The 7,818-nt window shown below is 38.1% G+C and overlaps 1 protein-coding gene across 1 annotated transcript in view; it reads right to left on the reverse strand.

Moving 5' to 3' along the window:
* The window catches only part of LOC103592048 (zinc finger protein 883-like), a 28,921-nt gene extending 24,824 nt beyond the window's left edge, over positions 1-4,097 (reverse strand). Inside the window, 1 exon segment of the mRNA XM_008574638.1 lies at positions 4,017-4,097. The gene's annotated coding sequence lies outside the window, so the exon portion shown is untranslated.
* Between the last annotated feature and the right edge of the window lie 3,721 nt (positions 4,098-7,818).

The following is a 7,818-nucleotide window of genomic DNA, read 5'->3' on the forward strand; positions in this document are numbered from 1 at the left end:
ACATTGTTGGTGGGACTGCAAAATGGTGTAGCCTCTATGGAAAATGGTATGGAGGTTCCTCAAATAATTGCAGATAGGTCTACCATATGACCCAGCTATCCCACTGCTGGGAATATACCCAGAGGAATGGAAATCATCAAGTCGAAGCTATACCTGTTCTCCAATGTTAACTGCAGCACTATTTACAACAGCTAACAGTTGGAATCTGCCCAAATGTCCATCATCAGAGGAGTGGATATGGAAAATGTGGTATATCTACACAATGGAATACTATTCTGCTTTAAAAAGAGAATGAAATACTGCCATTTGCAACAACATGGATGGACCTAGAGAGAATTATATTAAGTGAAACAAATCAGGCACAGAAAGAGAAATATCACATGTCCTCACTTATTTGTGGGAGCTAAAAATAAATAAATAAATAAATACACAAATATACGGGGAGGGGAGGGAAGAAGACACAACAATTACAATTCCTTGAAGTTGTTATGGCAAGCAAACAGGTGTGAGATTGTTGAGAGGGAGGGAGGAGAAAGAGAAGGGAGGAAGGTTTCGGTAATGGGCCACAATAATCAACCACATTCTTTACTGACAAAATAAAATAAGATTTTTTTTTTTAAAAAAGAATCAAATGCATTTTTAAATGAGTTAAAATCTGAATATATTTCATTCTTCTTACATCTAAGAGCATATATAAATGAATAAACGTTGTTATGACTTCAAACAAACAAAAAGCACCAGCAGTGGATTTACCTGCATGAGTCCCTCCAGGGCGGCTGTACTGTCAGGGGACAGATTACAGGCATGACTTCAATGACACAATCACAATTTGAGAGTTTAAGTGTTTTTATTACTTGCGGATCCTCAAGTTAGGCAGGGTATTCAGAGAGGGGCAGACAGCAGTCCTCCATTTCAGTTCTTACATAGCAACAGCAACTATATGCGCATGGGGGAGGACTTCCTATTTAAAGGATCATTTGGAGTGGGGTGTTCTAATTTTGCAGGGTTCCTTTCTATTGGGTACTTCAAACAACTCTGGAGGCAATGGCAGTTGAGCAGTTTGGCACAAAGCTAGGGTTAAAAGAGGGCTCCACAAGGGGGCTTCTTATCTATCTTGGTCAGCCTTGGCCAGACTTAGGCAATAATCAACTAATATTTTTCCATTACTCCTAAAACACAGATTCAATTCAATCCCCATCAAAATCCCAATGGCCATTTTGGTAGAAATGGAAAAGTGTACTGTAAAATTCAGATGGATATGCAAGGGATCCTGAAAATCCAAAATACTCTTAGGGAAAAAAAAAAAAAAACTTGAAAATGCACACTTCCTATTTCAGAACTTACAAAACTACAGTAATCAAAACCATGTGTTACTGGCATAAGCACCGACAGGTAGACTAATGGAGCAGAACTGACAATACTGAAATAAACCCATACACTTATATGTCAACTTATTTTCAACAAGAGTACCAAGTCTCTCCTACAAATGGTACTGGAACAATTGCACAGCCACAAGCAAAATGAAGTTGGATGCTTACCTTACATCATATCCAAAAAGTAAATCAAAATGAACCAAAGATCTAAATAGAAAAAGGCCTAAAATGATAAAATTCTTAAAAGAAAACATGGAGGTAAATCCTTATGACCTTAAATTGTCAATGAACCCTTAGATATGACATTTACTGCACAAACAACAAAAAGAAAAAACAGATAAATTAGACTTCATCAAAATAAAAACCTTGTACATCAAAGCAAACTGTCAAGACAGTGCAACTAATACATGAATAAATAAAAAACAAGTTCATTTACAATAGATGGAAATATGCAAGATGACAGTAGCAGTGATCTAAAAAATTATGGTTGAGTTTAAAACTTAGTCATTATTCAATTTCAAATCTCCCTCAATAAGCTGCATCAAATCTTATTTGCTGAAGAACGATAAACACTGGCATACACATGGAATGAATAGTGTGGCATGAATAATATTTTGGCCAACAGCATCAGAGATATGAGGTTGTAAACTTTGAGAATGTTTTCCCTTTGATAAATTCCCACACCTGTGATTCCTGGCTCAAAGGGGGTAATCATAAGTATGTTTGATCAACACTGTCACAATGCCTTTGATAGACAATTTTGTAACATGCCACATAAACCACAAAGACAATTGGAACCACTTATCAGTCAGGCTTTTGCCAGACTTTATATCTTAGCAGTTGGGGACATGCTGACCACCATCTGGCTTCAAGGGGCACTTATGCATGCAGCAGGATGATGCTGTAACAAATTAATCAAAGAGTTCTCCTTCAAGAATTTTTTACTCCCTCCAGAAGTTGTCTAGCACAAAAAGAGGATGAAATTTCAGATTCTAGGAACGTGTGTTTAAAACGCAAGTTTTAGGGCCGGCCCAGTGGCGCACTCAGTAGAGTGCGGTGCTTGGGAGCGCGGCAGCACTCCCACCGAGGGTTCGGATCCCATATAGAGAGACCAGTCCGCTCACTGGTTGAGCGCAGTGCGGGCGCAACACCGAGGGTTGCGATCCCGTTACCGGTCACGAAAAAAGACGAAAAAAAGGAAAAAAAAAAAAAAAAGCAAGTTTTAAAGACAAAAATCACTCAATCTTAGAGGAATGTAAAATCAGGAAGAGCCAAGGATTTTCTACATTGTGCGATAGCCAGAGGGAGAAAACTATAAGATGTGAAAGTGAACGAAAGAAGTCAGATAATGTGGGGATCTTTAAAAGAAGCTGTGTGCTCTGACCATAAACCCCAGGCTGAGTGCCTGAAACATGGAGATATGGCCCCCATGAAGAACTGGAGATCAAAAAGCAGACCTCTCTCACCACTGTCTTTACAGCACTGGTGAGTAAAAACCTTGAAGGATCCACCTCACTCTCCTGTTACATATACTCCTGACATGTAGCAAAAGTAGAACTGAAGAAATGGTTGAAGTCTGAAGATGTAGAAGGACTGAGACAGCCCCACGTGCTTTCCTGGGGCCCTAGATGCCAATGTTTTCCCATCCCATGAGAAGGTCTCCCAAGTACATAAAATGGCAATGTTTCACTGGAGAGGGCCTGGAGCCAGCACTGAGGAGCCCTCAACTCTGATCTGTGTGGACTGAGAACTGAGTATACAAGAGACCAAGGAAGAAAGAGGACACATTATAAACAGCCCTCTCAGTGCCTTCAAGATCAAGGTACCAAAAAGGTCACAAAGGGGAGATAATAGAGTGCCGTTAAGTCAAGAGAAAGACTTTGCTTTGGTCTTTGCATGAGCTGCAGCACCACTGGAAACTGTGAGGGTGAATTTTACACGTCTGTAGAAGAAAGTAAGTGGAAGGAAAAATCTCCTTTGAGAGCTCAGAAGAAATAAACTTTTGTTTTCCTATAGATCTCTCACAGTTGGGGAGTTTCCCAATGCTGTTTAATGGTACAGCTTCCTGTCTTCCCATCTGAGTTTCTACCTATTTTCACACCTTTTATCTATTCCCACATATTTGGTTTTTTCTTTATTTATACGTTGCTCTTCACAGTCCAGGGCTCCTTCCCTTGCTCCAAAATGGAGATAATATTCAGGTCAGAAAGAAATTCCTGCTTATAAGAAGAAAGGAACATGATGTGCTGTGGCTTTTCCACAATACAATTCCAGCCCTTTGTTCAGCTGAGAAGGGAGGACATTACAGATGGGTCTAGAAAAATACTTCACAAATTCATCCACTATTTCCTTCTGTGTGCTTAAGGAATATCTTAAATGTAAAGAAATCCAGCTGTCTTCCAAGAATTACTAAATCAAGTATACAGAAATAAAACCAAATCCAGAATTGGATATTTTTAAGTTTGCCATAAGGTTTTGTGCTTACTCAACTTGTGGAACGTATACCAATCTAGCATGAAGTAAGCAGACCATCTGAAGAAATGGGAAGGTTAAATTCAAGATGTTGCATTATATAGCTTTTCTTTCAGAGTCAATGCAGCTTCAATCTCAGTCAACCAAGGCAGGGGTTCCCAAAAGACTCACTAGGACAGATCCTGATTTCTGGAGGGAAGTTATCCTCACCCACGGAGACCAGGTTCCTGTAGTTCTCCAACATCACGTCCCTGTATAAAGTTCTCTGGGCAGGGTCCAGGCATTCCCACTCCTCCTGAGAAAATTCTATGGTCACATCCCTGAATGTCAACAAACCCTGAAATAAAAAACACATTTCACCCAGCAGACACAAGGAGAGTTCTTATCGTCACACAAAATGTGAGCAGGAAAGAGGTATAAAGAATAAATTCAACTGAAGTGAGTGTTCTGACAGATCATTTTGAGCAAAAATAATTTTGAGCAACTTTCATATCCCTAATTTTGTTTTATGACACTTTCCATCAAAAGATATGAAATCCACTAAATCACTGTGGGTTTCACATTTTTGTGGACGTTAAAGGAAGTATACAAATGAAAAATATCCAACACAGCATCATTTACAAAGAAGTGCTACATATAACATTCTATACACCAAGTGATACTTAATACCTAGATGAGCTGGAGCATGAGTGGTGTCTTCAGGCATAACAAAGTCCACATATATGCAAAAAATACAAATTTTTGGGCGGGCCCGGTGGCGCACTGCCACAGTGCGCCGCTTGGGAAGTGTGGTGGCGCTCCCACCGAGGGTTCGGATCCCATGTGCAGACCGGCAGCTCACTGGCTGAGTGAGGAGCAGGGGCAACACTGAGGGTTGCTATCCCGTTGCCGGTCCCGGTCCGGTGCGGGCGCGACACTGAGGGTTGCGATCCGTTGCCGGTCACGAAAAAAGACAAAAAGAAAAAAAAAAAAAAATACAAATTTTTCCATTTAAGGTTAGATATCTGGCCATTAACAAAAGCCAAATGGACTTTATTACACTAATAAAATAATGATTCCAGATGAGGAAATTTACTAATATTATAATATTATTAGCATATACATTAATTTATCAGATTAAAAAAATACAAGAAAAATTTACTACAGCAGTAGATTCTTAAAGAAATATTGAATAATTTAAAATCATGACAAACACGACATTAAAATAACTGTTATTAAATAAGACAATTTCACCAAACATCACGATCAGCAGTAAGCACTGGAAGCACTGCCACTAAAGGTAAGACTGAGACAAGGGGGCCAGCCAGGTTCCTGCCATTCACCACTATACAGGATGCACAGGCTAGGACCAGAAGAGGAAAAAGCAGATTCACGTTAGCAATTTTATTGTAACACCTACTTAGAAGACATTTCCAGACCTATATGAAGAAATTATAAAGCTTACTGAAGGACATCACGAAGACTTGATCAAAGACTAACAAACCCAATTCTTACTGGAAGACAATGATGACATAAAGACCTCAGTGATTTAGAAACTCAGAGCAATTCAAATGCAAAAAAATATGGAATTTCAAATTTAAAAAGTCCCCATTTTGTCAAGGAAAGTCAACATAATTTTGAAAAGAAAAACAATATGAAGGGGCTTGCCAACTACATGTGAACCTGTGTGTGTGTGCGTGTGCACGCTATTTGAAATTTTTAAATGAATGAAATAAAATGGCTACAAGATAAACACAATAAATCCAAATTAAAGAGATTTAAACAGAATTTTAAACAAAAACCTTAAGATTAAATGAAACCTAATAATTTGAAATCTTGCCATGTGAAGCCTTATAAAGCAAGATAAAAAAGCAGAGAACATGAAGGAAAGAAGATCTATGTTTCACTGCAAAAAAAAGTGATAAACTAAGAAGACACGAGTGCATAAAGAATTAAATTACAGAATATAAAATACTCCTAAAAACTTATCAAAGGGAAACTGAACCAAGTATGAAAATCCATTTTTATTTCCACAAAATAATAAAATTTACTCATTTACAAGTAGCTGGAAAATTGAAATACAAAGTATTGTCATTTCCCCCCAAATTTTTAAAATATAAAAAAAATATAGTACCAAATTTTGCCTACATCAGCGGGAAATCTCACATTCTGTTGGTGAGAGAGGGTACCTTTGTAATCTTAGAGGAAGACATCAGGCCAGAATCTATCAAAATATGAAATACACAGCCATCCTTGACCCCGTAACACACTTCAAGTAGCCCAACCCAGAGAAATCTTCAGATATCAGCAGTGAAGTTGGCATACTCAAAAGTAGCCACAGCAGCATTCTTTACATCAGTGAAAAATTGTAAAAGACTCATATTTTCCTTAAGAGAATGCTCCAGTGAGGATCTAAAATCTCAAGCTATCTGTTTACTACCAGGAAAACAACTCCTAGACATATGCTATGTACATTTTTTAAATTTGCAGAATAAAATACCAAAACAAATATTCACTGAAGATATTTTTCTAAAATCTCATAATGATGTAAATATGCATTTTCAAAGGACTTGCACTGACTGTTGCCATAGAACTGACAACAGTGGTTCCCCATTGAGATGTGAGAGAGAGTGGAGGACATGACAGAGAAGGGGATGCTTTACATCTTAGTACCTAAGCTACATTGTAGCTTGGAGTTTTACCACAAAACAAATATATACATCATGCGATGTTTAAAATAAAAGAAATACACCAAAAAAAAAAAAAAAATTAAAAATAAATACATAAACAGGGGTGGCCAGTTAGCTCAGTTGGTTAGAGTGCCATGTTGTAACTCCAAGGTCAAGGGTTCAGAACCCCATATCACCCAACCACCAAAAATAAAAAATAAAATTTTTAAATTAAAAAAATATAAAATATAAAATAAATATAACATTTACTAACAATGATGGAAGTAGAATTTGGCTCTAGCCTCTCTGATGACCAAGTTCTGTGCTCTAACACCTTGGCTAAGTTATGACCATAGAGGACTAAAACACCTGTGGCACAAGAGTTCCTGCAGCAGCACCATGGTCTCTATGCAATGAATGATTTTAAAGAAAATCCAATTGTTAGACATTTAGGTTGACTCCATATTTGAAAAACAATTATGGAATAAAACATTCTCTATCACCAATGTGTCTCCGAACTTTATACATTATTCTAAATCATTAATATTTTGGAGCTAGAAATACATGATTCACTTATTTAGCTATGAATGCATTATAAAACCGGCAGCACAGGTTTATCGCTCTTCTTTTTCAGAATTTAACATGTAATTGTGCACATTAATAGGTAACTTTCATTTGTAGCTTCTCTAATTCTAGTCTACACAGAGCTGGCAGTGTTCCCAGAGTTGAACCCTAAAAAATCCCTGCTGCCAAACAGTACTCACACCACACATCCCACACCCTGTCTCCAATCTATGTCTGGGAGTGAAGCCCTTCCCAGGACCATGCCCCATATAGCCTCTTCACAAGTTCCACGTCACTGGGTCACACTGCAATGGAACCTAACTGAAGATGAGAGAAACTGAGGGAAAGCATGGGTGAGTGTGAACAAACATGTCAGGCAGGACACTTCAGGGTCAGAAAAGATTAGCAAGTCCAAAAAATGGCATTTCAGGAAGGAAGAGAACATAGAACAATCAACAGAGAGTATGACTTTTACCTGGGAAAGAGCCATTCCTGACTCCTCTTTCTTTCCTCTTCCAGGCTCCTTGCTCAGGCAAGATCACTCTTGAGAAGCCAATCCTGAGTGTCAAAAATATGCTGTTTAAAATATCACATGTTCTCACTTATTTGTGGTAGCTAAAAATAAATAAATAAATACACAAATAAACTGGGGGGGGGGGGAAACCCAAAAAATAAAAATTCCTTAAAGTTAAAACGAAAAAACAGATAGGGGGTTGTTGGGGGGGGGGGGGAAACCCAAAAAATAAAAATTCCTTAAAGTT

This window comes from Galeopterus variegatus, unplaced genomic scaffold (genome assembly GCF_000696425.1).
Source record: "Galeopterus variegatus unplaced genomic scaffold, G_variegatus-3.0.2 Scaffold1078, whole genome shotgun sequence".
Lineage (NCBI taxonomy): Eukaryota > Metazoa > Chordata > Mammalia > Dermoptera > Cynocephalidae > Galeopterus > Galeopterus variegatus.